General features: G+C 39.0%; 1 long non-coding RNA gene across 2 annotated transcripts in view; it reads right to left on the reverse strand.

The window, feature by feature from the left end:
- Positions 1 to 4: 4 nt before the first annotated feature.
- Positions 5 to 25800, reverse strand: part of LOC147370019 (uncharacterized) — a 66735-nt gene continuing 40939 nt past the window's right edge. Inside the window, exons 2-4 of one of the 2 annotated variants that reach the window (XR_015168309.1) lie at positions 12083 to 12170; positions 11784 to 11825; positions 5 to 11200 (exon numbers count right to left, since the gene is read on the reverse strand). This is a non-coding gene — a long non-coding RNA (uncharacterized LOC147370019). Of the gene's footprint in view, positions 11201 to 11783; positions 11826 to 12082; positions 12234 to 25800 lie in introns of both variants that reach the window. The other variant, XR_015168308.1, reaches the window with a different exon arrangement.

Raw genomic sequence — 25800 nt, forward strand, 5'->3', positions numbered from 1 at the left:
AAAATAAGTTTTCAAATTTTGTTTATTCTAAATAAAACCACTATATACAGTCATATCATAAGTGTATTACCCTAACTTAGAGTGCATTTTCTTCAAGGCTTTAAAAAAAAAATCTTGCTACATAATTGGAATTATAATTTATATTAACATTTGGTATCTTTATGTTTTACTTAACATTGTAATAAAAATAATCTTATGCTTGCCATATGTGCTTTAAAAATTATTTAAATGTGCAATATTTCATCAGAATCATCTTACTTAATCATTCTCTAGTGTTAAACACTCTGTGTTTTCCATTGTTTTGCTCTTTTAAGCGATGTGTGACTTGCATCTCTATGCATATTTTGAATTATTTTCTTAGACTAGATTCCCAGAAGTGGAATGACTAAGTCCAAGAACATGAAGAGTTTTTCTTATTTTTTTGGCTCTCCATGGCTTCTGCCAAGTTGCTTTCTGAAAGGATGCAGTCAATTTATGGTGTGATCAGTAATGTATGGAAACACTAATTTCCATGTTCTAACCCTCAGTGTGAAATATATTTCCTAGGTTGATACATCAAAGCGAGCCTACATTTTTGTGATGAGAGAGGGAGAGAAAGGGATTGAAAGAATCATAGATTCTAAGCCCTCTGTGAGGGGCTCACAATTTGAGAGAGACAAGATGAACACAAATAACTGTTGTTAAGATTCTACTGAGGATGCAGAGTGGACAGAGAAACTGTGTGGTGAGAGGAACGTGTGCAGACTATTGCAGAAGCTTGGAAAAGGAACAAGCACTTGAAATACCTCTTTAAAGAGTGAGAAGAAAGATGGGCGGAATGGCTATGGATATCACAGGTATGAGCCAGAGCTCAGAGGGCTGAAATGTCAGGACACTTGCTGAAATACACAAATGTTTGAGGTTTCAGGAGAATCAAGTGGAAGTCAAAGAATGAGAGAAGGAATCCTGGTGAAGCAGAAAATGTAAGAGCTTGGCGAGCGTAATGTGACATACTAGGAAAGTCAGGTCTACTCTGGAGGTTGTGGGAAACCACTGCATCGTATCAAGGAAGAAGGGGGGCAATAGAAACATTTTTTAAGCCAGTGCCTTTCAATATGCTGTTTACAACAGCAGTATCAGCAGCACCTGGGAAGAAAGAAATGCAGATACTCTGGTCCCACAGGAGACTGACTAGGTGAAAACTACATAAATGGGGTTTAGCAGTCTGTATCTGATGCTCAATAAGGTCTGGAAAGCACTGCCTTAAACCGACACTTGGCATCTGGGTAGAAGGTGGCTTTAATGGGGTATGGTTGAATGCAGGGAGACTAGGCAGGAAGCTGCTGCCAAAGTCAAGAAATGGTGTGTGTGCGTGCAGATGCCACCACCTTACGGCAGAAACAGAAGAACTAAAGAGCCTCTTGATGAAAGTGAAAGAGGAGAGTGAAAAAGTTGGCTTAAAGCTCAACATTCAGAAAAGTAAGATCATGGCATCCGGCCCCATCACTTCATGGCAAATAGATGGGGAAACAGTGGAAACAGAGGCTGACTTTATTTTGGGGGGCTCCAAAATCACTGCAGATGGTGACTGCAGCAATGAAATTAAAAGACGCTTACTCCTTGGAAGGAAAGTTATGACCAACCTAGACAGCATATTAAAAAGCAGAGACATTACTTTGCCAACAAAGGTCCGTCTAGTCAAGGCTATGGTTTTTCCAGTGGTCGTGTATGGATGCAAAAGTTGGACTGTAAAGAAAGCTGAGCACTGAAGAATTGATGCTTTTGAACTGTGGTGTTAGAGAAGACTTTTGAGAGTCCCTTGGACTGCAAGGAGATCCAATCAGTCCATCCTAAAGGAGATCAGTCCTGGGTGTTCAATGGAAGTACTGATGTTGAAGCTGCAACTCCAATACTTTGGCCACCTGATGCAAAGAGCTGATTCATTTGAAAAGACCCTGATGCTGGGAAAGATTGAAGGTGAGAGGAGAATGGGGCAACAGAGGATGAGATGGTTGGATGGCATCACCAACTTCATGGACATGAGTTTTAGTATGCTCCAGGTATTGGTGATGGACAGGGAGGCCTGGCATGCTGTGGTCCATGGAGTTGCAAAGACTTGGACATAACTGAGTGACTGAACCGAACTGAACTGAACTTTAGCAGTGGGACTGAAACCAATCAGATTGAATGAATTTATGTAGGAAAAGTATGCCGGAGGAGCCTGGTGGTGGGCTGCAGTCCATGGGGTCACTAAAAGTTGGACACGACTGAGCGACTTCACTTTGACTTTTCACTTTCATGCATTGGAGAAGGAAATGGCAACCCACTCCAGTGTTCTTGCCTGGAGAATCCCAGGGATGGGGCAGCCTGGTGGGCTGCCATCCTTGGGGGTGCACAGGGTCGGACATGACTGAAGCGACTTAGCAGCAGCAGCAGGAAAAGTATGCAAATTGAGAACTTTTAGCTAAGGACAGAATCTGGCAATACACAGATTCTAAAGGGGCAGGCTAAAGGAAAGAGCAAAGATACAGTCAGAGAAGAGGGGAAAGAAAGAAGTGGGTGAGTTTCACAGAAGCCAAGAGCAGTAGCTCCAGAATATAAAGACTGGAAAGCATCTACTGGATTTTGCGATTAGGGCACCATTTTTAATCTTAGAGAAAGCAATGTAGTATAGTATGAATATGGAATCAGACTAAAAGAAAGAGAAAAAGGAAATGATACTTACAAGAATGCAAGAAATTGTGGCACTCTACTACTTTGGAGAATGCTAAATATAAAAATAGGTGCTAGGTCCCGAGGTAGGCAAACGTTTTCTGAAAAAGCCAGATAATTTAGGCTTGTGGGCATATGGTCTCTATGGCAAAGATACAGCTCTACCATGGTAGGGCAGAAAGCAGCCATAGCCAATACATACATGGATGTTCATGGTTCTTCCTAATAAAGCTTTATTTAAAAAAAGTGTTCTGCTGGTGAGCCACATATTGCCAATCCCTGGGTCAGGCAATTGCTGTCAGAATTAAGAAAAGTTTTTTTTGTCTTTCACTTGTTTGCTTTTGTTGTTTTTAAGATGGGAAAGTAATACACATATTTATAAGCTAGAAGGAAAGAGTATGTAGAAATGAAGATATTGGAGGATATACTTATTGTTTTATTTAACAATATTTACTGAACTCTTACTATGTTCCAAGCATTATGCTAAGTATTAAGACTTTAGAAATAAACAAGACACAAGGTCGCTGCTTTCAAGGAAGTCACAAGAAGTCAACAAATAACAGGTAAATAAGATATACTAGGTGATGATAACTGCCATAAAAAACAATAAAACAGGGTGTTGTTATAGACAGTGCCAGCTGGGTTACTCTGGGTTTACAATAAGGAAAGTCCTCTCTCAGGCAGTTGTATTTAAGCCTTGACATGGAACGGCTAGAAAATGTTGTAGAAAGAGGTAGTAACTGGCAGGATAAATCCCTAATTAGGCAGGAGAAGAGGTACCAGATGGAAGAAATGGGGTTCAGTGGAGAACTTCTAATACTATTAGACAAAAAAATAGGTGGGAAGGTTGGGTGTATATCTCTTGTAGGCCATAGATGGAGCCAGCAAGAGGTTGAGAATTCATCTTGAGATTTCATGATGATCTAAGAAGCAAGGTTTTCCAACTAGAGGCTTAGACTGGAGTCAAATAGAGGGTTGGGTTGAAAAGTGAATGAAGGGGCTAGGAAAAAGAAATTCACTGGCATCAAATAAAGAATTGGAAGATGGTTGTGATGGTTGTCCCTCCATATTGGCTACATATATAAGAAATGTCTGATTGTAGGATGCTGCCAACACTTTTAGGAAGAGAGATTTGTGGCATGTTCTATAGAGCATGTGGTATACTTCAGACACACTTAGCCCTGCTCAGAGAATTATACCCATGTTATATTTAAAGCTTCAAAGGTAGAGAGTATAAATTTTCCAGAGAGGTGAGCTCATTCAAGGGAATACATTTCTGGAAATACATTCAAAGACTAGGAACTAAGGAAGCAATTTATATGGCCTAGCTTGGTCAATCATAATTATTAAAATACAATAAAATCATAATTTCTGATAACCTATATAACATTCAAAAATACACAGAAAGTGTGCTTCAGCAAGTGCCACAAAGCAGAGAGGGTGATAATACTTGTCAGAAAACAGGCACTCTGGAAAATCACAAAATCTAAGAGAGAGAAGAGTCAGAACAGGTCCAGAGTCTGGCGAATAGAATAAGGTAAAAAATCGGGCCTTGGCCAGTTGGAAGGAGTGGAGGGTTTCATACTCTGAACTCTAGGGGTTATATGGATAGAAAGAAAACAGAGAAATTCTGGACCCTGGAACCTAATTCCTCAGCTAAATGAACCTTGAGAATTGAGGCTCAGATGGAGTGTAGTATCATAGAAGTTTCTGTTCCAAGAAACTCAGAGATGAGGTTATACTTCCCCAAAAGCTAGCTTGCAAGGAATTGAAAAGAAAATCCTGGAGACAAATTCTATGGAAATATTGAAACAAAATATGGGCACACTATCAAAATAAGCCAACAATCTGAACAGCTGAAAAAAAGAGAAGGAGAATTCAAAATCCGAACCAAAGAGCAACACAAAGAAAAAGATTTTGAGCAAAGAATGGTAAACTATAAAATAGTTACTTTCTGTGCCAGAGTAGAGCAACTGTGGATTTTTCTGAAAAGTCTTGATGTAACCAGAAAGGACCCAAACAGTGAATAATTGGGTCTGGGAGGCATCCTGGCCTCTCTGGCATGGTGGACCAACAGACACGCTAGCCTTCCTACTCAAGAAGTACTAATATTTCCACTTTTAGATATAGGGAAGAATTCATTTTTAAACCCAGCTGATAATTGGACAGGAGCCATCTCAATACTGTTTTCATGGTTCCTCCATGTTTCTAGGATTTGAGCTCTTTATCCCACTATAAAAAGTGGGAACAGGACCAGAACCAGTCAATGGTAATTGATCACAAAGATCACATATTAGCACAGAATTACTGATTTTAGGTAAGGATTTCTAGTATTCCTAGGATTTTCCAGTATTCCATAGAGATTTCCTTCCTATTCCATAATGTATATAATGTGTCAATTTTCATTTATGTATCAAAGAGATGCAATAAAAACCCTATATAGTGTCATAGTATTGATGCAGTATGTCAGTGTAGCAAGATGTGTTCAATAGACTTTTGGTGCCATGAGATAATAATAGACATAATGAACAACTGGGATTCTATGATCAAAAACATAGGAACCACTAGGTTCAATATAATTAAACATTTACTTTATAGTAGGTCTTCTCAGAGCCATTGACATGCTAATTTTACTGTGATTTTCCAAAGCAGTTACATAGAATAGGATATTTATCAATATTATTTGGCCATGAAACACATTTTGAAAAAGCAGTTCGTGGAGTTAGTTTTCCATAGAAAACACCTCATAAATTCTTTTACATTTAATTTTTTTATATAATGTTTTAAAAAAGATGTGATATCACTTTCTTATCTATAGAATCAATATATTACTCATTCAAGATAAAAAAATCCTAGAGAAAATTTTGCACAGCCATCCAGGGACATACATACAAGATGCCTAAAATAGTCTTGTCCATAAAAGCTCTACCTAGAAGTCTATTAACAGGAAAAGAGACATAAATATTTTGCTGTATTCACACAAAAGGAAAATTATACAACTATGAAACTAAGAAATAAATAACATTTCACACAGCAACAGAGGTGAATCTTAGAAACACAATATTTAGTCAAAAAAGTCATGTTTCAGAAGACTGCATACAGTATGAAACCACTTTTATATAAGACTTCAGTTCAGTTCAGTTCAGTAGCTCAGTCGTGTCCGACTCTTTGCGACCTCATGAATTGCAGCACGCCAGGCCTCCCTGTCCCTCACCAAATCCCAGAGTTCACTCAGATTCACATCCATCGAGTCAGTGATGCCATCCAGCCATCTCGTCCTCTGTCGCCCCATTCTCCTCCTGCCCCTAATCCCTCCCAGCATCAGAGTCTTTTCCAATGAATCAACTCTTCGCATGAGGTGGCCAAAGTACTGGAGTTTCAGCTTTAGCATCATTCCTTCCAAAGAACACCCAGGGCTGATCTCCTTCAGAATGGACTGGTTGGATCTCCTTGCAGTCCAAGGGACTCTCAAGAGTCTTCTCCAACACCACAGTTCAAAAGCATCAATTCTTCAGCGCTCAGCTTTCTTTACAGTCCAACTCTCACATCCATACATGACCACAGGAAAAACCATAGCCTTGACTAGATGGACCTTTGTTGGCAAAGTAATGTCTCTGCTTTTGAATATGCTATCTAGGTTGGTCATAACTTTCCTTTCAAGGAGTAAGTGTCTTTTAATTTCATGGCTGCAGTCACCATCTGCAGTGATTTTGGAGCCCAGAAAAATAAAGTCAGCCACTGTTTCCACTGTTTCCCCATCTATTTCCCATGAAGTGATGGGACTGGATGCCATGATCTTCGTTTTCTGAATGTTGAGCTTTAAGCCAACTTTTTCACTCTCCACTTTCACTTTCATCAAGAGGCTTTTTAGTTCCTCTTCACTTTCTGCCATATACCAGCAAAATTAAATATCCTAGTTAAGATAAAAAATTACATGATAAAACCATTTTTAAAAGCAGTAGGATGCCAAACTAAATTTAGAGTGGAGAGGGCAGGTAAGAGAATTGAATAAAGGGACACACCAATAGATACAACAGTATTGATAAGTCCTAGTTCTTAACTCAGAAATTATTTATGGTTGTTCATTTTATTTTTATGTTTCATAATACACATATGTTTTGCTTTTCTATTGTGTGTATCAAATACTATATATTTAATATGCATAAAATTTTTAATTATATATGTTTAAATATATGCATGGAGAAGGCAATGGCACCCCACTCCAGTACTCTTGCCTGGAAAATCCCATGGACGGAGGAGCCTGGTAGGCTGCAGTCCATGGGGTCACTAAGAGTCGGACATGACTGAGCGACTTCACTTTCACTTTTCACTTTCATGCATTGGAGAAAGAAATGGCAACCCACTCCAGTGTTCTTGTCTGGAGTATCCCAGGGACGGGGAAGCCTGGTGGGCTGCCGTCTATGGGGTCGCACAGTGTCCGACACGACTGAAGTGACTTAGCAGCAGTAGCAAATATATGCAGCCATGAAATTAAAAGACGCTTACTCCTTGGGAGGAAAGTTATGACCAACCTAGACAGCATATTAAAAAGCAGAGACATTACTTTGCCAACAAAGGTCCATCTAGTCAAGGTTATGGTTTTTCCAGTAGTCATGTATGGATGTAAGAGTTGGACTATAAAGAAAGCTGAGCACTGAAGAATTGATGCTTTTGAACTGTGGTGTTGGAAAGGACTCTTGAGAGTCCCTTGGACTGCAAGGAGATCCAACCAGTCCATCCTAAAGGAGATCAGTCCTGGGTGTTCATTGGAAGGACTGATCTTGAAGCTGAAACTCCAACGCTTTGGCCACCTGATGCAAAGAGTTGACTCATTTGAAAAGACCTTGATGCTGGGAAAATTGAGGGCAGGAGGAGAAGGGGACAACAGAGGATGAGATTGTTGGATGGCATCATTGACTCAGTGGATATGAGTTTGGGTGGACTCCAGGAGTTGGTGATGGACAGGGAGGCCTGGCGTGCTGCAGTTCATGGACTCGCAAAGAGTCAGACACGACTGAGCCACTGAACTGAACTGAACTGAAGGACCCTCAGCATCCAAGGCTCTCTAATGCAGTGGTTCTCAGAGTGTGGTTCCCTGGACCAGGAGCATCAAGTGTCACCTGGGAAGTTGTCAGAAATACAAATTGTTAGGCCTCACCCTAGACATACTGAATTTAAAACCCTTGAGGGTAGAGCCCAGTAATCTGTTTTATCAACCCTCCAGTTAATTTGACACTCAAAAAGTTTGAGACCTACTGCTCTAGAATAATTGAGAAATTCTCACATAAAGAACAAAACTTTACTGGTTACAAGATTGTTTTAATCAAGGCATCTCTGTGGTTCATAAATGTTTTTATCCTTTTTAAGCTTCTTAATTAAGAAAGTTCATTCAGAATGGCTTTCATCCCCAAAATGACAGTCTTTTCTCTCCTTTACCTGGTTTGCTAACAAAATATTAATACAAAAGTGCAAAACAGGAGCTTCTCAGGAACCACTGAGAATTCTGCACAGAAGGGAGTAATAGACATTCGAAACTAATTTAACAGTAAAGTATGTGGTTTCATTATTTCCCCCAAGGTTCAGAGCTCTTCTTGGGGGAGGGGAAAAGATTTCATTGCTGTCTTTCCTGTGAGTGCAGATTTTTTAAATTGTTAATGTTTATAGTGGTGATCTGTGAGAGCTCTGGGGTACTTTGGAAAAGAAGATAGATCCTCCTCTCAAAAACATTAAAAATTATCCAAGGCAAATATGGATGTTCAGAGGTTTTCCATGTGTAAAAGAAATCTTTCTTTCCCTCAGGAGCTCTAGCTTTGCAGGATAATTTATATAGAAAATAAGGAATTCCATGAGGAAAGGATATAATATTTTACATTAGCAGAAGAATATGGATAAAAATTCTTGCCAAGAAAGGTTGGCTTCAGGGAGTCTTAGAAAATACAAAAAACTTTTAAATTTCAAGAAATTCTTAGAAGTTCTGAAGAACTCAGAAATTCTAAAACAAAGATATGAGAAAGAAGTAGGGGATTTATAAGTGTCTATGAGGTAGAAAGAAGGACTTACAGAATAGTGGGAAGAAACCAAACAAGTGATTTGATATTACTTAAGACATCTCCATACTCTTTATTGTTCTTGAATATATTGTTGCTCAATATTTAAATGTGTCTTGTGCTTTGTTTTCCCACCAAACTAATAGGCAAAGAAAACAGTCATAGAAACTGTCTACTTTCTATCCCAAGAAATTCAGAGAAAGACAATAGTCAATCTTACTTCATAGCTAAAATGCTGCAACAGAGTGACAAGTTCCTGTTCAATCTCAATGTCAGACACATAATAGACTTGTCGGATAATGGAACTTAAGTTCAAAGATACACATATCAACCTCGCTGATTATCATAGCTGCCACCTTCTGCAACTTTAGGATATCATTCTCACTGCAGTCTATTTGAATAAAACTCCCTGAACTTAAACATCAGTAGGGCTCTGAACTATTTAAATGTCATAAAAATAATAGCACATTAGAACTAGAAGCTTAAAATTCATCTTATTTAATGCATCCATTTTGTTGATGAAGAAGCTGAGGCTGCTGAAATCATAGTTACCTGGAAAAACTAGAATTGAAGAACAGATTTTGTGACTCATGTCCAGTAAAAACAAAACCTCTCTCTTCCATCACAGCTTTTACTGCTCTCCAACTGGCTCCCTGTGTTCTAGTCACATTGTGATGGCCAAATTCCAAGGGCAAGTGTCCCAGCAGAAGTTTCATAGCATTTTGTGACCTAGCTTCAGAAGTCATAAAGCAGCACTTCCACCATAGTCAAAAGTTCATCAGGATTCGAGAGAAGGGAAAAACAGGACCAATCACCTGGTAGAAGGAATGCCATAGTCACATCAAAAGAGCACAAAAGGACAGGAGGTATTATGGTGATCACCTTTGGAAAATACAGTCTGCCCCAGATTGCACACATTCGTCTAATTTTGTTCCCTCCTGAAATTCACTAAGATAATAGCAAATTGATTTCCCACCCAAGGCATGTCAACCCCCAAACACAGGAAGAACGAAAGAAGCAGCAGCAACAAAATTTTAGAAGCTGGAAAGCAGATGTTCAACTGGAAAAAGGTTTAACAGACCCCAGAGACCAGAATCTTATCCTAGCAACTCAGAAAGCTGAAAACTCATCAGATTTCTAACACAGAATCCTCAAAAACCTAAGGATACGGTAGCATCAGGTACCACTGTAAGTGTGAATAGAAGGAGAGAGCTGAAATAAGGAGGACTTTAAGTAGCAGTCAAGTCCCTAGATCTGCTTCCCAGCTTAAGGCAATCAAATGACCACGCCTCTTGAATCTTTGCTCAATAGGGAAGCGTGTTCTCTTAAAACAATGAAACAAGGGGGCTTTGGAGCCCTTACAGGGTGGATGGCAAAGGTAGCACGATAAAGCAGAAGGACAAGTATGAGCACTACGACTGAGTCCTCCAGCTCTCCCCCCCTCCTTGGCTTCCTGGCAACTAGGCCATCATCCTCCAGGCACAGGACTAGAGACGCTTTCTCTGGCAGTTCAGACCACTTCAAGAGAATGTATCCAGAGGTCACAAAACTGAAAAGTGTACCTATATCCTTCTGCCCTGAGATTCACAGGTGATAGAGCTTCCAGTCAAAGTTTTTGATCCCTGAGAACTGTTAGACATCTGAGGAATGCCTGCGATGTGAAAAGTATGAAAAATATAAAAAGCAACTTGGGGGAAGCAGACTGTGCACAGGGAAGAGAGCTTTGAAGATATATGTATTATTAATATCCACTGAAATGCAAGAGAAGATAGTATAACTTTGTACAAAAGGAATAGAATGCTATAATAAAAAAGAACATTCTGAGAACCAAAAGAGTGTTTCCACAGTTAAAATATTGGCTCAGATGGTAAAGAATAGAAGATAAAGTTTAAATTTTTTTCTGAAGTTAAAATAAAACAACAGAACAAGGGTTGTAAGGACCTTCAGCTCACTTGACTTGGAAGGAGATAACACATTTGAGCTAGTAAACTGAAAAACAGATTTAACAAAATTGTTTCAAATTATAACATAACAACTTATAGAAATAAAAGCCTGTTTAGACACCAGTTCAGTTCAGTTCAGTCACTCAGTCATGTCCAACTCTTTGTGACCCCATGAACCGCAGCAGGCCAGGCCTCCCTGTCCATCACAAACTCCCGGAGTTCACTCAGACTCAAGTCCATCGAGTCAGTGATGCCATCCAGCCATCTCATCCTCTGGCGTCCCCTTTTCCTCCTGCCCCCAATACCTCCCAGCATTAGAGTCTTTTCCAATGAGTCAGGTCTTCTCATGAGGTGGCCAAAGTACTGGAGTTTCAGCTTCAGCATCATTCCCTCCAAAGAAATCCCAGGGCTGATCTTCTTCAGAATGGACTGGTTGGATCTCCTTGCAGTCCAAGGGACTCTCAGGAGTCTTCTCCAACACCACAGTCCAAAAGCATCAATTTTTCGGCGCTCAGCCTTCTATCAAAGACAAAAATACAAAGAAAGCATTGATTTCATACAGCATAACAGAAATGAGAAGGGTAGCAAAAAGTAATTTTAGGTCAGGAGAACAAAAATAACAAGAAAATAAGAGGATCAATTCAAAAAGTTTACTATTAAAAAAAAAAAAAAAAGGATTCCAGAAGTGTAAAACTGAAGGAAAAAAAAGTGGGAAGAAAATGATAAGCAAAATGATTTTAAAAAATTTTTTCCAAAACTCAAAGAACTTAAGTTTTCAGGCTGAAAGACCAACAACATGCCCAGTGAATGCAGACAGATCTTATCACTGTACATCATTGTGATACTTCAGAACACAAGGGGAAGGTTCAACAAGGTCCCAGAGAGACAAAGAGTGATCACCTAAAATGGAACAGAAATTAACGTGGCTTCAGGTTTTTGTCAGCAGTAACTTTGGAAACTGGGAGCACTCAAAGTCAAAAGAGAAGAGCTTTCAGATTTCCAATGAAAAACAAGGAAAGAATCCAATGTCAAGATGAAGTATCAGTAAAAAGGAAGAGAAGTAAAGACATTTTCACATGAGAAAAAGTTTCAAAGTTCTTACCCCAACGTGTCCTTTCTCAAGGATCTTCTGGACAGAGATGATCTACCAAAATAAAATTGAAACAAAGATGAAAATTCACAGGAAACAAGAGGAGCATGGGAAGAAGAGGTGAGTCCCAGGATGGTGGTGACAGAAGATGCCACAATGACTGCTGAGTAATCAGACTTAGGGCTTCCCAGGTGGTACCAGTGGTAAAGAACCCACCTACCAATGCAGGAGACATAAGAACAGAGGGTTCGATCCCTGGGTCAGGAAGTTCCCCTGGAGGAGGGCATGGCAACTCGCTCTGGTATTCTTACCTGGAGAATCCCATGGACAGAGGAGCCAGGAGGGTTACGGTCCACAGGGTCACAAAGAGTTGGACATAACTGAAGCAACTTAGCATGCCTGCAATCAGAGGGTACACAGTCCTGATTGAAGCAGGTCAGAGGGCTCAAGGAAATACTTCTTCTGGAAAAATAAATTAATAGAACACTTGATGCACAAGAGTTTGTGGTTGAAAAAGATATGAGCATAGAAAATCAAGCAAAATTAGACAATTTTTCACTTCATAAAAAAATTAAATTTGTGCCAACCCACACGCTTTCGATCAATTAATCTGTAACAGAGGCAAGAATGTGCTAGTGGAGAAACGTCAGTCTCTTCAATAGTGGTGCCAGGAAAATTGGACAGCTACATATAAAAGATGGAAATTAGAACATTCTCTTACAGAATATACAAAAAGTAAACTCAGAGTGGGTTAAAAGCCTAAAATGAAAGTGAAGTGAAAGTCGCTCAGTCGTGTTTGATTCTTTGCAACCCCATGGACTATACAGTCCATGGCATTCTCCAGAACGGAATGCTGGAGTTGGTAGCCTTTCCCTTCTCCAGGGGATCTTCCCAACCCAGGGATTGAACCCAGGTCTCCCATATTGCAGGCAAATTCTTTACCAGCTGAGCCACAAGGGAAGCCCAATAATATTGGAGTGGGTAGCCTATCCCTTCTCCAGCAGATCTTCCTGACCCAGGAATCGTACCAGAGTCTCCTGCATTGCAGGTGGATTCTTTACCAGCTGAGCTATCAGGGAAGCCCTAAAGACCTAAGTGTAAGACCAAATAACCATAAACCTCCTATAGGAAAAAATAGGCAGAACACTCTTTGACACAAATCATGGCAATATGTTTTTCAATCCATTTCCTAATGCATTTCCTAAATCAAAAATAAATCAGACTTAATTAAACTTAAAAGCTTTTACACAGCAAAGGAAATCGTTGACAAAACAAAAAGACAACCTACTGAATGGGAGAAAATATTTGCAAATGATATGACCAATAAAGGGTTAATATCCAACATACATCGACAACATACATCAACATACATAAAAAGTGCTAACAGGAACATGAAAAGATATTCAACATCACTAATTATTCAGTTAAGTTCAATTCAGTCACTCAGTTGAGTCTCACTCTTTGCGACCCCATGGACTGCAGCACACCAGGCTTCCCTGTCCATCACCAACTCCCAGAGTTTACTCAAACTCATCTCCATTGAGTTGGTGATGCCATCCAACCATCTCATCCTTTGTTGTCCCCTTCTTCTTCTGCCCTTAATCCTTCCCAGCATCAGGGTCTTTTCCAATGAGTCAGTTCTTCGCATCAGGTGACCAAAGTGTTGGAGTTTCAGCTTCAACATCAGTCCTTCCAATGAATATGCAGGACTGATTTCCTTTAGGATGAACTGATTGGATCTCCCTCCCTCCTTGAGAGTTCAAGGGACTCTCAAGAGTCTTCTCCAACACCGTGATTCAAAAGCATCAATTCTTCAGTGCTCAGCTTTCTTTAGAGTCCAACTCTCACCACCATACATGACCACTGGAAAAGGACAGCCTTGATTAGATGGACCTTTGTTGGCAAAGTAATGTCTCTGCTTTTTAATATGCTGTCTAGGTTTGTCATAACTTTTCTTCCAAGGAGTAAGCATCTTTTAATTTCATGGCTGCAATCAGCATCTGCAGTGATTTTGGAGCCCAGAAAAATAAAGTTAGCCACTGTTTCCACTGTTTCCCCATCTGTTTACCATGAAGTGATGGGACCGGATGCCATGATCTTAGTTTTCTGAATGTTGAGTTTTAAGCCAACTTTTTCACTCTCCTCTTTCACTTTCATCAAGAGGCTCTTTAGTTCTTCTTTACTTTCTGCCATAAGGGTGGTGAAATCTACATATCTGAGGTTATTGATACTTCTCCCGGCAATCTTGATTCCAGCTTGTGCTTCATCCAGCCCAGCATTTCTCATGATGTATTCTGCATGTAAGTTAAATAAGCAGGGTGACAATATACAGCCTTGATGTACTCCTTTCCTTATTTGGAACCAGTCAATTGTTCCATGTTCAGTTCTAACTAATCATTAGAACTAATCATTAGGGAAACGTAAATTAAAGCCACAATGAGATATTACCTCCCACCTATCAGAATGGCTACCATCAAAAAGTCCACAAATAATACATGTTGGTGAGGATGTGGAGAAAAGAGAATGCTTGTACATGGTTGGTGGGAATGTAAATTGGTGCAATCACTGTGGAAAACAGTATGGAAGTGTCTCAAAAAACTAAAAAGAGAACTACGATTTGAGCCAACGATTCCATTCTTGGGTGTATATATATCCAAAAAAAAGAAAAGAAAAACACTAATTTGGAAAGATAACATGCATGCCAACGTTCATAGCAGCATTGTTTATAGTTGCCACAATGTGGAGGAAGCATTTGCTAAAATAGTATATTTTAGGGGCTCTCATTATGTACAAAAAATGGAAATATGAGACGATATGTTAATTAGCTTCTCTGTGGTAATCCTTTCTCCATGCATATGGACAGTTCTACCCACCAACGAGTTCCAGTTTGTTCATAAGTCCAACAAAGTTAGCCTAGGTACCCAACTGACACAATCAGTACTGTACGGTCATAGGTTTGTAATATTTTTCACACAAATAATGCATAAAAATGAACAAATGCAAAAGTGAAACTTTTTTTCCTTACAGTACAGTACCTTGAAAATTCCAGTAGTACAGTACAAGAGCTGGCACACAGGGGCTGGCATCAAGTGAACAGGCAAGAAGAGTCACTGACTGGAGGAGGGAAAAGAGGTGGGAGACGGCAGAGCTGAAGGATTGTCAGCAACAAGAGAAGAAGGGCAAGCTGCAGTTTCACTCATACCTGACGTTGATGGTACACGTTCGGTTCCCTGCCATTCAATCTGCCCTCTTTAAAAAAAAAAAAAACAATACAGTGATTTCTGTGTTGTGTCTCTTTCTTTCTAGCCATTGATAGCTCAGTAGCGCTGGATTGCATTCTGAATGGCTGCTGCAACCTTCATGTGCTGTTCTACATTCAGGTCCTGTGCCTCAAAAAACTAACCACCTCCTCAAATATTGAAAATCCCCTTGTCATTCCCTGCATCATGAATCCCTTCAGTTCTTCAGTGACTTCCGCTTTCTCTCGCCTCTCTTGATCCTTTCTCTGGGCCCCCGATTCCATCAGGTCTTGGTCATCACTGTATGTGCCTTCATCAATAATATCTCAAAGCATTTCAGGAAATTCCCGGGCAGCTACCATGGGCACACTCGCGGCCTCGCCCTTTGCTTTTATGTTTTGAAGGTTGGCTCTAGCCTCGAATCGATAAAATCAGCCATGGCCGGCATTAAAAGTCATACTCTCTTATTCTTCACCGTGTTTCCTCTTTAAGTCTTCAGAAAAGCTGTTAGCTTTCAAATCAGCGTTAAGTTGAGCAGGGCTTGATGCTGTTGCATCCACACACAGAGAAGTTTCTCCATCTCGCCCATCACTTTTCCACATTTATTTGATATTATTGTCTACATCATCAGCACAGCAGACTTCATATGTCGCATGATCTTGTCCTTGTTCTTTAGAATTGTTCCAGTGGTTGAATGATTCATGTTATAAGAATAGGCGATGTCTACCATCATTTCTCCTTACTTCACACTCAGTTATTTTGACTTTTGTTTCCATAACTATTTCTTTTTTTTTTTTTTTTTAATTTTTGGAAGAATTTTTTTTTCTTTTATTGATTTGAATTGCTTTTAAATAACTAAATATATAACAGACTGTTTCTTAACATTCTATAAGACTCAATTTTTTTTTTCTAATTTTATTTTATTTTTAATCTTTACATAATTGTATTAGTTTTGCCAAATATCAAAATGAATCCGCCACAGGTATACATGTGTTCCCCATCCCGAACCCTCCTCCCTCCTCCCTCCCCATACCAACCCTCTGGGCCGTCCAGTGCACCAGCCCCAAGCATCCAGCATCGTGCATCGAACCTGGACTGGCAACTCGTTTCCTACATGATATTTTACATGTTTCAATGCCATTCTCCCAAATCTTCCCACCCTCTCCCTCTCCCACAGAGTCCATAAGACTGTTCTATACATCAGTGTCTCTTTTGCTGTCTCGTATACAGAGTTATTGTTACCATCTTTCTAAATTCCATAACTATTTCTTGATGCTTCTTATCTGTACCAGCTACATCACCACTGCTTTTCCACTTGCTTCCAGGACATCCTGGACTTGAAATAAAGACACTATACCACTGTACTTTCTAAGTCCTGTACAGTAAAGTTCACAAAGGCACAACCATCGTAAAAAGGCTGCACACACGTTTCAATGTACATCAGATATGTGAACTAACTTACCTGTTTGGACACATGAACATGTGTTTGAAAGTTCAGAACCTAAAAGTTCAAATGTACGAGTCTTACTGTATGTCAAATCATCATGTTGCACACTTTAAATTATACAATTTTAATTAAAAAGTTTAAGAAATAATTGGTTAAAACTCCTACACTTAACAGCTGATTAGGCTATAAAAGCAGACAATGGGAATTTGTTTACATATCCCTTTAATTGAATAATGGACACCAAATATACATGCATGAAAGATACCCTGAGTAAAAAATATCTATAAGAGAAAAAACTATGGTAACATCACTTGTTATTCTTGATATCATTTCTGTTGTTCAGTCACTAAATCATGTCTGACTCTTTGCAACCTTGTGGACTATAGTAAGTCAGACTCCTCTGTCCTCCACTATCTCCAGGAGTATGTTCAAATTCATGTCCGTTGAGTTGGTGATGCTACCTAACCATCTCATCCCCTGCTTTTCTCCTTTTACCTTCAATCTTTCCTAAATCAAGGTCTTTTCCAATGACATCTCTTTTCTCATCAGGTGGCCAAAGTATTAGAGCTTCAGCAATAGTCCTCTCAATGGATATTCAGGGTTGATTTCCTGTAGGATTGACTAGTTTGATCTCCTTGCTGTCCAAGGGACTCTCAGGAGTACTTCTCCAGCACCACAATTTGAAAGCATCAATTTTTCAGCCCTCAGCTTTCTTTATATCCACCTCTCACATACTACATGACTACTGGAAAACCATAGCTTTGGCTATATGGACCTTTGTAAGCAAAGTAATATCTCTGCTTTTTAATACACTATCATAGCTTTTTGTCATAGCTTTCCTTCCAAGAAGCAAGCATCTTTTAAATTCATGGCTTCAGTCACTGTCCACAGTGATTTTGAAACCCAAGAAAATAAAATCTCACTACTTCCACTCTTTTCCCTTCTATTTGCCATGAAGTGATGGGACCAGATGCGATAAGCTTAGTTTTTTGAATGCTGAGTTTTAAGCTAACTTTTTCACTCTCCTCTTTCAACCTCATTAAGAGGCTCTTTAGTTCCTTTTCGCTTTCTGCCATACGGGTGGTGTCATCTACATACCTGAGGTTGTTGATATTTCTCCTGGCAATCTTGATTCCAGCTTCTGAGTCATCCAGCCTGGCATTTCACATGATGTATCTGCATAGAAGTTAAATAAGCAGGGAGACAATATACAGCCTTGACATACTCCTTTCAAAATTAGGAACCAGTCAGTTGTTCCATGTCTGGTTCTATCTGTTGCTTCTTGACCCACATACAGGTTTCTCAGGAGGCAGGTAAGGTGGTCTGGTACTCCCATCTCTTTAAGAATTTTCCACAGTTTCCACATAAAGGCTTTAGCATAGTCAGTGAAGCAGAAGTATATGTTTTTCTGGAATTCCCTTGATTTCCCCATGATCCAATGAATGTCAGCAATTTAATGTCTGTTTCCTCTGCCCCTTTGAGACCCAGCTTGTACATCTGGAAATTCTCAGTTCACATACTGCTAAAGCCTACCTTCAAGGATTTTAAGCATTATCTTGCTAATATGTTACATGAGCCCAATTGTATGGTAGTTTGAACTCTTTTTGGCATTGCCCTTCTTTGAGATTGGATTGAAAACTGACCTTTTCCAGTCCTGTGGCCACTGCTGAGTTTTCCTAGTTTGTTTACATACTGAGTGCAAGACTTTAACAGCATCATCTTTTAGGATTTTAAATAGCTCAGCTAGAATTCTATCACCTCCACTAGCTTTGCTTGTAGTAATACTTCCCAAGGCCCACTTGACTTCACACTCCAGGATGTCTGGCACTAGGTGAGTAACCACACCATCATGGTTATCTGGGTCATTAAGACCTTTATTGTATAGTTCTGTGTTTTCTCACCATCTCTTCTGCTTCTGTTAGTTCCTTACCCTTTCTTCCTTTATTGTGCCTGTTGTTACATGAAATGTCCCCTTGATATCTCCAATTTTATTGAAAAGATCTCTAGCCTTTCCCATTCTATTGTTTTCCTCCATTTCTTTGCATTGTTCATTTAAGAAGATCTTCTTATCTCTCCTTGCTATTCTCTGGAACTCTGCATTCAGTTGGGTATATATTTCCCTTTCTCTCTTGCCTTGCTTCTCTTCTTTCCTCAGCTATTTGTAAAGCCTCCTCAGACAACTGCTTTTCCTTCTTGCATTTCTGTTTCTTTGGGATGATCCTGTTCTTTGCCTCCTGTACAGTGTTACAAACTTCCATCCATAGTTCTTCGTGTACTCTGTCTACCAGATTTAACCCCTTGAATATATTTGTGACATCCATGGTGTATTCATAAGGGATTCAATTTAAGTCATATCTGAATGGTCTGGTAGTTTTCTCTACTTTCTTCAATTTAAGTCTTAATTTTGCAATAAGGAACTCATTATCTGAGCCACAGTCAGCTCCAAGTCTAGTTTTTGCTAACTATATAGAGCTTCTCATCATTGGCCACAAAGAACATAATCTCGTTTCAGTTTTGACCATCTGGTGATGTCCACGTGTAGAGTGGTCTCTTGGGTTGTTGGAAAAGAATGTTCGCTGTGACCAATGTATTCTCTCTATGAGACTCTGTTGGCCTTTGCCCTGCTTCATTTTGTGCTACAAGGTCAAATTTGCCTGTTACCCCATTTATCTCTTGACTTCCAATCCCCTGATGAAAAGGACCCCAAGTTCTACCCCTGCTTCAAGAAGATCCCCTGGAGAAGGGAATGGCTACCCACTCCAGTATTCTTTCCTGGAGAATCCCATGGAGAGAGGAGCCTAGCAGGCCACAGTCCATGGGGTTGCAAAGAGTTGGACATGACTTAGTGACTCACACATGATGAAAATAACATCTTTCATTGGTAAATATTCTAGAAGATCTTGTAGGTCTTCATAGAACTGGTCAAATTCAGCTTCTTCGGCATTAGCGGTTGGGGCATAGACTAGATTCACTGTAATGTTGAACGGTTTGCCGTGGAAACAAACCAAGACAGTTCTGTCATTTTTGAGACTGCACCCAAGTACTGCATTTTGGACTCTTTCATTGACTGTGAGGGCTACTCTATTTCTTCTAGGGATTCTTGCCCACAGTAATAGATATAGTGGTCATCTGAATTAAATTTTCCCCTTCTTGTCCGTTTTAATTCATTGATCCCTAAGATGTCTGTGTCCATTCCTGTCATCTCCTGCTTTTCCACATTCAATTTACTTTGATTCATGGACCTAACATTCCAGGTTTATTGTTCTTTATAGCATAGGACTTCATTTTCACCACCAGACATACCCACAACTGATTGTCATTTCCACTTTGGCCCAGCCACTCCACCCTTTCTGGAGCTATTATAGTAATTGCCCTCTGCTCTTCCCCAGTAGCACATTGCACACCTTCCAACCTGGGGGGCTCATCTTCACCGGTGTCATATCTTTTTGCCTTTTCATACTGTCCATGGGGTTCTCTACGGAAGAATATTGAAGTAGGTTGCCATTTCCTCCTCCAGGGAACCACATTTTATGAGTACTCTTCACTATGACCCGTCCATCTTGGGTGGCCCTGCATGGTTTGGCTCATAGCTTCATTGAGTTACACAAGCCCTTTCACCACAAGGCTGTGATCCATGGAGGGGGCCATTCATGACAGCTTCAAGCAAAATCAAACAGAAACAAAAATAGCAGGAACAAAACAACCTTTTTTGGAATTATGCATTTTGTATTAATGTTTCATCCAAAATAACATTCCTCTTACTAAACCTTCTCTGTGCTGTTTCCAAATTAGCCTTCTGGTTGGTGCCAGCTCAGTATATTCATTTATCTTGAAAACCCTGTTAGTAACTGTTTATTTCATGCCTATAACCATAGCCTTCTGTGTGCTTGCAGCCCAGTTGATCTGTTCATTTTAACCATCTTATCAAAAGTTCAGAAATGATAATAAATGTAACCCAAATGAAAAAACTGCTTTCCCCCAATGTGATGTACCTACAGAGATTAAATATCCTCCTCTATGTCAAATGAATGTCATCCTTATTTCCCAGAGGCAATTTTAATATGTCTACCATCATGGGTTATGCATTTCTGAAAAACAGAGAATCTGGAAACCCACTTTACTGTGATATATATCATAAAACAGGCACCAATTCATTCCTTTCTAAATCTAATCTGCCTATTGTTGCTGAGATTTTCAACTTTCTTTGCATTCTGCATGACAGATTTAAGTGAAAGATAATGCAAAGACATACAAAATATTTCACTACATTAAATCTAACTCCCTAAGCATAGCAGGAACTCTTGCATTTCTTAGAACTAAAAACCTCTACCTTACACTTCTTGTAATTTGTTTTGAGATTATATTTTGTGCACTCCTCAAAGAAAGTATTCAGAAACCCAACTGGGGTTTGAGAGATTAATAAATATTGAATCTTTAGTCATAAAAAAAATAGTCACACAGATGTTAAAAACATTTTGAGCATGAACTCTATGCCAAAAGTCTCAGTGATATCATATAAATGGATACTAAGTAGTGAAAAGCTATCATCTTAGCATCCTCTTGTCTGAAGGCTTGATCATAATCCAGCAAGTATTCTTCAATCTGTAAATTATTAACTACAGCTAAAAGGAGATTTTGAAATTTCATAGTGACTCATAGTCACTCGTGATTTTTGATATTTGCATAAATAAAACCTTGGAAATTTAAATATCTTGTCCTTATGCAAAAGAAGATTGAATTTTTATCTAAATCACCATACTCCAAGATGTATAGCAAAGGCTGTACTAGGCCAAAATCTGATTTATGTGAGGGAAGTGAGAGAAAAGCACTTATGGCATGAGTAAATATGCATAGAAAAAACTTTGGCAAGTTAGCTCTAAAAATGGATGGGGAAAAAATAGAGACAGGAAATGAGAGAAAAATAGAAAGACCATTGCAAGTTACGGTATAACTTAGAAGGTCTAGACATACTCATTGTCCATCTCTGTCCATTTCTTTCCCAATGAAACATCCCTGTTTAAAGATAGCTGATATTATGCTGCCTTTAATATGCAGAGTACACATTAAAGTTTAAAGACAAAAGTACATTTGAAAAGCAAATTTCAAATTATTACTAACTGATCAGGTAAATTAATAATGTGGGTATGTGTAAGTACATGTGCAGATGTATATATGCATATAAACATATATAGGGATTCATCATCCATGAAAAAAATACCAAGTGACTCTTATACTAAGACACAATACCCAAATATGACTAATTAGCCCTACAGTGAGATTCTGAGCCCTGAGCAGAAGCTAGGGAAAAGTAACCATGCTCAGAAGAGTCTAACACTGTTGTTGTTGTTCCATTGCAAAGTCATGTCTGACTCTTTGAGACTCCATGAACTGCAGCACAGCCACGCTTCTCTGTCCTTCATCATCTCCTGGAGTTTGCTCAAACTCATGTCCATTGAGTCAGTGGTGCCATCCAACCATCTCATCCTCTGTCGACCCCTTCTCATCTTGCCCTCAATCTTTCCCAGCATCAGGGTCTTTTCCAATGAGTCAGCTCTTCACATCAGATGGCCAGTGTATTGGAGCTTCAGCTTCAGCATCAGTCCTTCCAATGAATATTCAGGACTGATTTCCTTTAGGATGGACTGGTTTGATCTCCTTGCTGTCCAAGGGACTCTCAAGAGTCTGTCTTCTCCAGCACCACAGTCTGAAAGCATCAATTCTTCAGCACTCAACATTCTTTATAGTCAAACTGTCACATCCATACATGACTATTGGAAAAACCATAGCTTTGACTTTACGGACCTTTGTCAGCAAAGGTCAGCAAAGTGATGTCTCTGCTTTTTAATACACTGTCTAGTTTTATTCATCATAGTTATTATTCCAAGGAGCAAGCATCTTTTAATTTCATGGCTGCAGTCACCATCTGCATTGATTTTCAGTTCAGTCGCTCAGTCAAGCCCCCCAAAAATGAAATCTGACATTGTCTGCACATTTTTACCATCTATTTGCCATGAAGTGATAGGACTGGAGGTCATGATCTTCATGTTCTGAATGTTGAGTTTTTAGCCAGTGTTTTCACTCTCCTCTTTCACCTTCACAAAGAGGCTCTTTAGTTCCTATTCGCTTTCTGCCATTAAAGTGGGATTATCTTTGTATCTGAGGTTGTTGATATTTCTCTAGACAATCTTGATTCTAACTTGTGATTTAATCAGCCCAGGATTTCACATGATGTACTCTGAATATTAGACTCTGCATATTAATTAAATAAGCAGAGTGACAATATATAGCCTTGGCAATATATAGCCTCCTTTCCTGATTTGGAACCAGTCCATTGTTTCATGTCCATTTCTAACTGTAGCTTCTTCTCCTTCATGTAGGTTTCTCAAGAAGCAGGTAAAGTGGTCTGGTATTCCCATCTCATTAAGAATATTCCACAATTTATTGTGACCCACCTAGTTAAAGGCTTTATCATAGTCAGTGAAGCAGATGTAGATTTTTTTGGAATTCACTTGCTTTTTCTATGATCCAGAGCATGTTGGATCTGAATTCTAGTCCCCTGAACCTATTCATCATCGCCACTGTATAATCACAAGGGGTTTGATTTAGGTCATACATGAATGGCCTAGTGACTTTCCCTACTTTCTTCAATTTGAGCCTGAATTTTGCCATCAGGAGCTGATGATCTGATCCATAGTCAGCTCCAGGTCTTGTTTTTGCTGACTGTATAGAGCTTCTCCATCTTCGACTGCAAAGAACGTAATCAGTCTGATTTTGATACTGACCATCTTGTGGTGTCTGTGTGTAGAGTGGCAAATCACTTTGAATACTATGCTCACAAGCAAAACAAAAGAAAAACATCTTTAGAAATAGCTTAACCATGTTAATTAGTTATCTAGTTTCACATAAGTTAAACATTGTATTTTACTTTATTTTTACTTTTCCTTCCTCATGATCTTTTGAAGCTTTGTTTTCAGCTTCTAACAAAACCTAGTTTAGGTTTGTTCTGACTGTGAAATACCTGTGAAATAAATAGAAGTAATTACAATTTAATACTTTCTTTTTATATTAAATAATAATTTCTTGAACATTTAATAAATACATTTTATTTCTTATTATATTGGGAAGCCCCTTATTATATTAACAGGAGTCAAGTGTATCATATTTCAGAAGAAAGCATTTTTTTCTCTGCCTTGTTATTTTCACTAGCTTGTTTCACTTTTTCGATTTCACATAGAAGTGATAACATACAGTATTTGTCTTTCTCTATCTGTCTTATTTCATTGACCATAATATTCTCCAAGTCCATGCATACTGTTGCAAATGAAATTTCATTCTTTTTTTGGCTGAATAGTTTTCCATTGTGTGAACACACACACACACACATATACCGTTTCTTTATTCGTTCACCTATTGATGGATGGGTTACTTCCATATTTTGGCAATTGTAAATAAGGCAGCCATGAACATTAGGGTGTTGGATCTTTTCTAATTAATGTTTTCTTTTTCTTTGGATATATACTCAGGAGTGGAATTGCTGAATCACATGGTTTTTGAGGAAACTCCATACTGTTTTCTAGGGTGATTGCACAATTTATATTCCCACCAACAGTGTACAAGTGTTCTTTTTCTACATATCCTCACAAACCTATATTTGAAAGGTGTGCAGTTTCTCAGATTTCTGAAGCTTTCTCCAAGCTAAATTTTATAAGAAAACACTTCTCTTTCTTATTTTACTTTTCTTTCTTAAAAATTTTATTCTATTTTTGAAATGAGAGATGACTTTAGCATTGTAATTTTATAAATATTTTTGAAATGTATCGACAGATTGGTGTTAAGATTCAGAGTAACAAAATGTTACCCTTAAAAATAGAGAAATCAGTATATGTATATGTGCAAAAAGATAATAGTTCAAGGTTTGAGTTTGTTCATCAGAGCAAGAGTTCCTTTACCCCCAGAGTTTAACTCTTTAAATAACTTTCAAATCAATTTTCAATTCAGTTCCCTAGAAAACATTATTGTCCTGAACATTCTATTCCATACATCTGTTAGTCCTTCACTCATTTAAATTACAACAGTAGTAATAGATAATGATCTGTGGTAGGCAGAATTTTGGTTCCTATAAACTTCACCACCCCATGTCATGTCTGTGAGTATGTTACACTTCATGACAAAAGAGGCTTTGCAGAGGTAACTAAAATGCTAATTATCTGATTTAAAATAGAGAGATTATCCTGAATTATCTGAGCGGGTCATGTAATCACAGGAGCCCTTAAAAGCAGAAGGCAAAATAATTAGAAATATGTGGCAGAAGATGTCTGAGAGAATCAAAGTACAAGACAAATTCAGTATGCCATTGCTGACTTTGAAATGGAGGGGCCCACACGTCAAGGAAACAGGGACCTCTGTCCTACAACTACAAAGAACTGAATTTGTCAATCACCTAATTAAACCTTGAAGCAGATTCTCCTTCAGAGCCTCAAATAAAATCCTATGCTGGTCAATACCTTTATTTTAGCCTTGTTAGACCCTCAGCAGAGTACCCAGGAAAACTTACCCAGATTCTGATCTACAGAACTGTAAGATGATAAATGGATGCCGATTTATATTCCTAAGGTATGTGGCAATTTGTGACAGTCGCAAGAAAACTAATACTCAACCATAGAGCACTTACCACATGCCAGACAGTAAGCACTTTATGTATGTAAACTCATTAAGTCTTCACACACACAAAAAAAACAAAAAACGTATAAAGCGAATGCTGTTTTCTACAAGGAGATTATACACAGAAGTTGTAAGTAAATTGTGACACAAGTAATAAAAGACAAGGCCAGGTTTGAACCTAAAGTCTGACTCCACAGACCGCAATATTTAAACCACAGTTGTGCTACACGGAAATAAGTTTAAGTTTAAGTAAATCTGTGAGATTAGCTTAAAAATAGTAGGAGAGCAAATAAGAGAGTGTGGATTACATATGGAGAAGAGAGGAGGGGAAGATAATAAAAGCAAAACAAAAGGCTGTTAGAAAATTAGAGAAAAGAATAAGAATTCCCACTGCTTTTTTCCAGTGCCCTCTCACCAAAACAAGGGCTTCCCTCATAGCTCAGTTGGTAAAGAATCCCCCTGCAGTGCAGGATACCCTGGTTCAATTCCTGGGTTGGGAAGATCCACTGGAGAAGAGATAAGCTACCCACTCCAGTATTCTTGGGCTTCCTGTGTGGCTCAGCTGGTAAAGAATCCACTTGCAATACGGGAGACCTAGATTCAATCCCTGGGTTGGGAAGATAGCCTGGAGAAGGGAAAGGCTACCCACTCCAGTATTCTGGCCTGGAGAATTCCATGTATA

Source organism: Bos grunniens, chromosome 7, assembly GCF_055505025.1.
Source record: "Bos grunniens cultivar Pamir isolate PY7600 chromosome 7, Bosgru_T2T1.0, whole genome shotgun sequence".
Classification (NCBI taxonomy): domain Eukaryota; kingdom Metazoa; phylum Chordata; class Mammalia; order Artiodactyla; family Bovidae; genus Bos; species Bos grunniens.